General features: G+C 37.7%; 1 long non-coding RNA gene across 2 annotated transcripts; it reads left to right on the top strand.

Moving 5' to 3' along the window:
• The first annotated feature begins 2,797 nt into the window (after positions 1 to 2,797).
• Positions 2,798 to 6,002, top strand: LOC130175031 (uncharacterized). Of its 2 annotated transcripts, none has more exons than XR_008828678.1 (4): positions 2,798 to 3,296; positions 3,812 to 4,039; positions 5,091 to 5,194; positions 5,700 to 6,002. It is a non-coding gene; the product is annotated as an uncharacterized LOC130175031 (long non-coding RNA). The 2 variants fall into 2 exon arrangements; XR_008828677.1 differs by having other exon boundaries at positions 3,812 to 4,081.
• The last annotated feature ends 3,440 nt before the right edge of the window (positions 6,003 to 9,442 follow it).

Below are 9,442 nucleotides of genomic sequence, written 5' to 3'. Positions count from 1 at the left end.
AGTGCCCTCTGCGTGACCAGGAAGACTCACCACAAATAACCGGTTTGACAAAATAATCTTAAGTGAGGGTTCGTTTTCTAGATTTGCTGAAAGTCCCGGATCACTTTTCACATCCCAGGTCCATTCCAATGGACAGAACTTTTTCTGGGATGGCTAGATGTGTGATGTACTGTCACCTGACTCCACCCAAATGCATCCATAAACTAATCAACATCACCTAAAGTGGATTGCAGTAAAGCCACACCCACTTTTTTCAGCAAGCACGGCCAACTGTGAAACTAATTTTTAATCGTGAGATGTTATACTACTTATACATGTCAAAATATCATATGAAAGATCTGACATTAGAACACAGAGTTTTAAAATCTTCATTTGAGACCCTTTGAATATTACACCCGCATCAGTTTCCCACTGTGTGTTTATTAATGCGACACACGTGAGAATCTACTGTATAAGCAACTGTTCAAACTGTGTGAAAATGTGAAATGTTTTGTTTGCCTAATAAGACCTCTCTGCTGCGGTCGAGTTACACTGACTTTGAACCAGTGAGGGAGTACAAACAGAACGATGAAGCTCCATCTTGTAAAATTGTCATATGATAAGTCTGAATCAGAAATGGTCTGTTCATGTAAGCAGGGTTTGGCATTTGCTTTGTTCCCGGGAAGAAGCCTATAGGTGGAAAATTTAGAAGTGCATTAGGGAAGCCATGAAAAATGATCAAGTAATGTGTAATTTTTTTATACTTTAAGCTGCTTTAAAAGGTATAAACTGTATAAAAGGTTTGAATGGTTGTGCACATCTGTTAAGTGTTCAATCTGAGCACTGGAAAGCATCAGATAAAAGATAATACAAACCATTAAAAACAACCATAGTTTTAACTGCAGTGGCATGGTAAGTTTCTACGATCTTGTTTGTGTCCCAGCTCATTGATGCTGACTTCAGCCTCAACATAGTGCAGACCCTTCAGGATGAGGCTGATGAAAGCAGCAGGGCATTTTAAGCACTGGAAAGCAATGGTATCATTTTAACACAACATGATATATGAAAGAATTAAATGTTGTTTTTTTCTCCACAAGCATAAAGCCCCCTTTCTCCTTGCACACCACTTTCCTTTTTTGCATTCTTGAGCGTTTCTCACACTGGTTGAGATTTCTGAGGTTGTAAAAGAACTGAGGTGAATGCTCAATGTCAGACTTCACAGTGTTTTCAAGATAATTTCTGTTGCACCAGTCGCACTGCAGTAAAGTGCTCTGTTACTCGCGGTGCACTTTATGCGATGTGACATTTAAAGCAACATTATGCAAATAAGAGCCTCAAAATCATTTTGATAGTACACTGACTTATAACAAGGAGAATGACACCTCTTTCATTCCCATTGAGCACCACCCCACTTCCTGTTCTTGCACCGTGTAACTCGGGTTGGCTTTCACTACCTTTAACCGCTCGGACTCAGAGCTCAACAGAAACGTCCTGTAATTACCACTTATGGCTGCAGAGGCTGCTGTTTGCTGCTGCTCAACAAATGTTACAGTCTTGCTTTAAAATGTGTTAAAAAACAAAAACAAATGGCATTAGCAGATCCACATAATGTGTGTACATCCCTCCCAGCGTGTGTGTAATGCTGTCCAGCCTTTCATGATGATTTTAATTAGTAAACAGAAAAATGGCCGGATGGGAATTACAATTTACAACCCACACTGGCTGAGACACAGATTTGTGTTGCAGGAGTAATGGCTCAAAGGTCCTTCCATAATTTCAAATCATGAATGACTGCTTCCATCTCAAACCAAAACATCAATTAGTTAATTAATAACATTACTGAGAAGCATTCAACGTGATGCTGCCAATTGATATCCACAGTCTGAAGGCTGATACTGAGACACTGAGTGTAAAAAGCAGGTTGGCAGGAAAACAAACCACTAATAAAAGTGAATCAGCAATATGTTAATTACCATATGACAGTCAGGTAATTCCAGTGGCTGAACATTTTACATAAGAAACAAATGAATGAATCATTATTAGGAGGAAGGAAGTCAGCCGGGAAGTTGACCTCATCGCAGCAGGTTTCATAAAGCTAAAATGAAGACTTTTAAAACCTTCTTTAATTTCAGACTAGATAGACAACTGGCCCCTGCGATGATTGTGGAAACAGCTGTTGTAGTCTAAGGTTGACTAAGTAGGTTAGATTGGAGCACAAACACACGGCTACCCTTGACTTTTTTTCCTCCTTTTTTTCTTACATATCTTAAATCTGTTGCCTCCATTTGCATCTGGTGGTGAAGCTTTTATTTTTTCCCTCCCCTTTCACAGCATTTGCTAAAAGCCAGCGACAAAAGCTGTTCCCCGACTGTATGTGGCTTATTCGCCTTGGCGATTTGAAAAAAACCCATGAATGACGCACGCAGTGTCACGTTTTTGCTGTCGCTTGTCCTCTTAATTAGTTTTGTCTCCCATGATCCCCTGCTGTGACTGAGCATGTCACAACCCAAGAGTTTAAAAGCCACTGGCTGAACAGCCGCTGCAGTTCGACAGCAGAGGAGGAGGAAAGAGAAGTGAGTTACTGTGGGATGGGAGGTTTTTAATTCATGTCCCAATACCTTACATTACGCTTTATGAAAAAATACAACAATCACTGTAAACACTAGTAGGAATATTTTTATACTTTTTTGCAAAGGAAACAAACACCTCATTTCTGTGGCTCTAATTTCTTAGAGACAAAAGTATTTTGTGTAATTATATAAACATGGAATAAGTTTATACTTTCCACCTCTCTCTCTGTGGCTTTTCACAGATGGTGAGAACAGCTGTGGGCAATTACTATTTTAATCTTTTATATCAAGATCAGTTTGGCATCAACAATGAGGAACTGGGTGATGCCCGGCGATGGGAACCATCAATGGTATGCTGGATACAACAGTCCAGACCAAGCGATAGCTGCGCGGGAGACTTCTCCTAAATGTGTTTCCTGGTTCTCTCTGTGTACAAGTGTGTACAAGACAGTTTACTCATTCACTTTACTCATTTACCTCTCATGCCGAGTTCGTTTAAGCTTTAAACCAGCTGACAACATTAACACATACTAGCAACACACAGTAAAATTAGCTACTTCTACATTGAAAAAAATGCTTTTATGGCTAGCGCGCTAATCGCGGTTAGCTTTTCTCTTTAACACACGATGATGACGTGTTTTCAGTTCATCAAAGTTAGCTCCAACATGTTGTTTGCCTGAAAATGTCTTGTTCGGCGTTCAGTTGTTCTTAACGACACTCGGAGGAGTCGGCGGTTCATTTTTTCCGGTAAGTACATTTTGTTTTAAGCCTTTTTTTGCTAGCTAAAATTAGCATCCCTGTTAATATCACAGTTCATGTGAAGATGCACCTTGCTAATCAAGCTAACCAGCTAGTGCTAGCGTTAGCTGATAACCTGTGTCAACCTGGGTTAGCCCGTGGAGGTGTTCAGTCAAAGCCCAATAAAAGGTGAATTTAATCGATGTTAATCTAACGACGTTTGGTTTGTGTTTCTCGCACATGTGACCCAGTTCAAGTGATCTGTGTTAGTGTAAAGCGCAGCATTAATGTTAGTTAATACATTGTCCATCAAGACGTCGTGATAGTTCAAGTTAAGATAACGTGACGTATACAAAATGTGTAGACAAATATTTGTCACATAGAAGATTATTCATTTAATACTCAAACCAGTCCTCAACTGAAGCAGACATTCATGCACCTATACTGACAGCTGATAGATATTTGTGATTAACTGATCCACCGCATCTTAACTCAAGTGTTTGTCTTTTATTGTCATTTGAAAGGTTTCCACACTGAAAACTGAGTGATCTGTGCCAACAGAGGGAGGACCTCATGTACAGAGCAGCCCATTTGTTTCCATTCATCTGGTTGTGGTGAAGGGAGACTGCATGGACATCCTTAGTTCTCAAATGTGCTGTGATGATGATGATGATGATGCTAGAAAACCTCTCCCAGTTGAATGACAGACTAACTGACGAGTTTGTTTATTATTCTGTCTTCAGTATTCACAGGTAGTTTCTTACCTGCAACTTCATTTCTGCTGTTGTTGACAGGTGATGGTAGCAACACTTTTAAGAACAGAATTTATAAATATTAAACTGTGATTAAGTGATGGATCATCTCTAGCACTGTCACAGGTGAAAGTATTTACTAATTAACATCAGCATGTTTTTTGATCCTTCATTGTCAGTGTTGGACAACATTTAAACATTTCTAGTATTTACGTTGTTGATTAAAGCTAACATAGAAATAGCCACACAATGCTGTACGTGTTACTATTGTGAAAATTCATACCAGATGTATTCTATGAAAACCATCAACAAAGTTAAAGCAAGAGCATCATAAATAACTTTATTGGACATTATAAACTACATTAATTTCAACAATTTACAACACTGGAAACATGTATAAAAGAATGTAATAAATTGATTAATTAAATACTGTAGTGTACAATTTACCATCAACTAACTATTTAAAGTCAAAAAATAGTTGTAGATGAAGTTAAAGTTGAATTTCACTGTCATATGTAAGTTTGTTTAATAAAAAGAAGTAGTTGAATCAACAGTGCAACAGAATTTTTTGTAACAAGTATAATCATCATGTGAGACGGTTCATATTTATTTGTTCCAGTAACAATCTCCCTCTAAATAAGTGATGCTGTTGGAACAGCACACTGATATTAACTATAATGGCTGAGGACTATGAAATATGGACTGTAATGTTTTAAACTATTGACAATTTGTTACAGCTAGAGTGGAGTCCAAAGGTTATGTGATTGTATGTCTGACGTGGGGCAGAGTGTAATACGATAGTGAGGGTGTAGGGAACAAGGAAGAGCATAGCTGATAAGACTGAACAATGTTATGGCCACAAGTGTTACATTAAAAAATACTATATTATCATATAAGACACTGTCTATGTTTGGGAAGAGAAGATCTTCATGTGTGGACACTGCAGGTGGAGGCGGTGCAGGGCCTCCATCATTGCTGCAAGAGGTTGTAGGTGTCCCCAAAGATCCAGACCTCTCTAAAGGAATTGTCCTATTGCATGTTTCTGTATCAGGGCCAGAAGTCCAGTCTAATCATCACCAATGATGGACCAGCACCAGCCTTTTCTTCTGCATCTGGCCTCATCAATCAACAACCACATTACATCAACACCTTGAGGTATTATCCCTGCACATGACAGATATTGTCTATACTGTGTTCTTTTGCACATCCCCTAATCAATACCTTTTGCACATCTTGCCCAGCAGGAGTGTTGTCATTCTAAAACACTTTTATACATAGTTGTGTAGTATCCTTTTCAATGTTTTATTTTTTTAATATTTGAATGTTGCAGTATTTCACTTTGAGCACCAAGTTTTACAGTTTTGTGCTTTGTATGTGTACACAGATGTTGACAGAAGCTTTTCCTCTTGCAGTGTCTTTGTGTTGCCTCACCACTAATAAGTTTGTTTATTTATATATGAATATTTTCTACAAACTCTTCACATGTACATGTATCATTTGTTCAAATGTATTCATAGTCTTTTTATTACAGTATATGCTAAATGAGTTTTAAGTGGATGATTATATCTATGTTTGGAAGTCCTTGGACTGCCTCAAACATTTCATAGTCAAGAGGAGCTGCTTGACATGTCCTTATTTTTCCTTTTTTTTGTTTTCATAGGGATGGCAGAATCCACCTCAGACCAGAAACCAGCAAGAAACAGTAAGTCATGCACATGACTCCACCCCATACATGTATATAGGCTCAAATTAGGGTCAAAATAACTGAACTTGTAAAGTGACCACAACAAATAATTCCAATGTTTGTAGCTGTAAATCAACATTTGTTAACCTGTAAAATAAATCTGCATTACAAATTCAAGTTTAAAAGTAGTTTGTTATTGCATTTCCACACAGATCGTAGTCTAACGTTCAAGATGAGTTAAAATGATATTCTGTTTATTACATTTAAGTTGTTGTCATATCAAATGCATCAGAAAACAATGTGGATGTGATTAATATATTTGGCTTGAATATTACAATTAAAATACTTGTTTGGAAACTTGCTGTGTCTGATTTGTTAAGTAACGTATTGTGATGGAGTTTAACCAGTTAATCCACAACCATGTAATGTGTAACATAGCCTGCTTTATGCTGAGAGATGTGTATTAGTTAGCAGATGTTTTTAAAAACCTGTTGGTGGCTGTAGGTGTGTGTGTGTACCTAGGCTCAAATTAGGGTCAAAATGATTTTGAGCTTGTAAAGTGATGTTCACAAATAATTCCAGTGTTTGTAGTTGTAAATCAAACTAAGTTGGGGGGGCGAGCTAGCCGCCGATTTCATTAGCATTAGCATTTAAAAAAAAAAAAAAAAAAAATCTTTATTGGTGAAACAGGGACAAACAACACAGGGGGGATGGGGGGGGCTAGCTTACTAGCATTAGCATCTAGCATTAGCATTTTTTTTTTTTTTTTTAATCTTTATTGGTGAAACAGGGACAAACAGGGCACAGGGGGGTTGGGGTGGGGGCTAGCTTGCTAGCATTAGCAGCTAGAGCTAAAATGATGGGCTATTGATTACAATTATAATGCTAACAATGATATACATGGGGGCAATGTATGTGTGCGTACAGTATGTATACCCCCCCGCCGTTTTCATTAGCTCTAGCATAAGCAGCTGGTTCGCTGGCATTTTTCATTGATGAATGATTTCAACAATGTCATTATAACATGTCAAAATGGAGGTGCTGGTTTGCGAATGCTGAATGCAAAATAACATGTGGGGGGATAGCTAGCATCTTTACTGATGATAAATGGATAAACAGACGGTGACACAGAAGACATTTTAACCATGAAGCATGATAGACAAGTGACAAAATGTATATAAAGTGATATTTTGTTTGTGATTGTATATAATAATAATAATAACAACTTTAAAAATAACATGCCTGTTGTCACATTGAGGCATAGCGGTCCTGGCACAGGATGCTCGGCCTTACTGTTGCCAAGGTGATCCAGAGGATCTCCTGGGAGGAGTGGAGGCTCCTCTGTTGGAGGAGGACAAATGGGGCAGAGGAGAAGGTCCTCCTCATCCAGGATCTCCACGTCACCCTGGACGTCTGTTTGCTGGATTCTCTCTGCATCCAGGACATGGAGACACAGAGGTGCCACCTCAGCTGCATTCAGGACCCAGCAGGTGTGCAGCTGTACACAGACTGGTAGGCTGACAAAGGGCAGGGTCAGCCTTCTGGTTTCCACCATAACCAGGTTAGGCAGCCCAGGTGACAGTTCAAGGCAGCGACGGGGAAGAACACCTCCTGTCCTGGGAAGGAGAGTCTCCAGAGGTAACTCCGGTGACTCCGGCTGCCAACGTCATACATCTGCAGCAAGTGTGGCCAACCCAAAAGGATTGACACTGACCTCACTCACATTACAGGTGTGTAACACTGACTGTTGGTGGAAAGAGATGAAGAAAAGACAGGACAACGTTTTCTATCTTCATTTATAACTTTTAATGATGTTATTTATAATTATATTTCATTTGTTGCATTTGGAGTGGTGTTTGTGTCATCTGATGTCTCATGATGATCTCAGTCCAGTGTTCCTTCTCTTTTAGTTTTGTGTTTGGTCTCCACCAGCTCCTGAGGGAAATCTGTCTCTTTAGCTTCTTAAAGCTCCACTATGTTCACCAGCTGCTCTCGGACCGTTTCTGTCTGCTGTTTGCTGCTGAGGAGGTTGTGGACAGTGGCTACGGCCAAAAAAGTCTATTGAACAAAGACGGTAACTGAATCATTATTTTACCTATTATTTTTTTTTTTTTCCTTTTTAATTATATTCTTAAATTGCATCCGCGATTGCGCAGTGCAAAGACTGGACACTGACTGTTTCCCTGGTAAAAATGTTGTAAATAGTTTCCATTGGGCACAATGCTGTTAATTTATGTAAGGATTCATTTGTAATTTGTGCTTTCTTTTATTCTTTTTATTCTTTTATTTATTTTTTATATATGTGTATATGTGTGTGTGTATATGTGTGTGTGTGTGTGTGTGTTGGGATACATTCGAGTACTTCAAACTTTTTTTGTTTGAAGTTTGAATGTTTAATGTAATGAAAAGTTTGTTACATTTGCATCCAGAATTACAAAGTTTGAATGTAGAAGTCACATAAATGTAAAACAAATAAAATTTACCCTAAAATTAAAGAGAAAAACTTTAAATTGTTGTATGGACATTATTCTTTATAATAACAAGCTACATTTTTAATTACAGATAATTTCTGTCCTTTTACAAAGATTTGTATGTAATTTAAGAAAGCAGAAAAATACTGTATAAATAATACAGTAATTTGTCTTTACAAAAATGGGAAATAAATGTAATTCATTATCATTGGCATAATGCTTAAAATAGAAGTTTGGCTGTTAATTCACAGATAATTTCTGTCATTTTACAGACTTGTACACAATTTTAAAAAACAGAAAATGACTAAAATTATGAGTGTATTTTGAATAAATTTGCATATAACATTGGCTGCAACATGTTATACCATATAAAAATTAATTGTATAGATATTTTTTTAATATGTTACATATACAAGTTTTACTATGGGTATTTCATATATGTTATGTATACATGTGATAACAATATATCCCCTTATATGGCTACATCATTCTTGATATAGGGACATATATCATATATTTCATTTCTCCATGTGTATGTTAACCTACTTTATGCCTCCTCTGTTGCTCTTCTTGAGGTTTCTCTTTTTCCCAGTAAAGTGTGTTGTTTTTTTTTTTTATCTAAATTGGGTCTAAAGCTGCAAAACACACACCCCCCTCATTAGTTTGAATGAAGCTAGTCCAGCAACACGGTGGGGGCGCTCTGCAGTGGCCAATCAAGTACTTGCATGTGCACATTACTGCCCGACTACTTTCTTGAACAGTGTATTTTGCGATCGTTTCAAGTAGAGAGATATAATTGTTGCCACCATGATAACTATCCAGGGTTGTAAAATTCTGTTTCTGAGTGTTATATGCTGTGTACAGTTTTCGCATCTGAATTTCATGGAGATCTGTCTCATAGTTATCAAAAAATAATGCACAGTGGGTTCAGCTTTAGCCTCCAGCCACAGGTTTGATTTTTGTCTGCAAAAAGCAACAGCTGTCTGGATGGAAAACATATCAGTTTATCTTTGACATGCAGGGGACATACCTCCACATTGCTGCACATACTTACAGGAAGAACACAAATACATCAGTGATCTGTATGAACATCACAAATCCTACTTAAACTCATGTTTTTTTTTTTGCTTTTGCATATATTTTATTACCCACAAGTTTACCAGCCAAAATGTGACCACAGTGCAGCTGCAGTAATTTAAAAATCAATAAACATCAGATACATTTCAGTTTATAAAACACATAAAAGCC

Source organism: Seriola aureovittata, chromosome 9 (genome assembly GCF_021018895.1).
Source record: "Seriola aureovittata isolate HTS-2021-v1 ecotype China chromosome 9, ASM2101889v1, whole genome shotgun sequence".
NCBI classification, from domain to species: Eukaryota; Metazoa; Chordata; class Actinopteri; order Carangiformes; family Carangidae; genus Seriola; species Seriola aureovittata.
The sequence above is the reverse complement of the archived record's forward strand: the minus strand, read 5'-3'. Positions and strand labels throughout refer to the sequence as shown.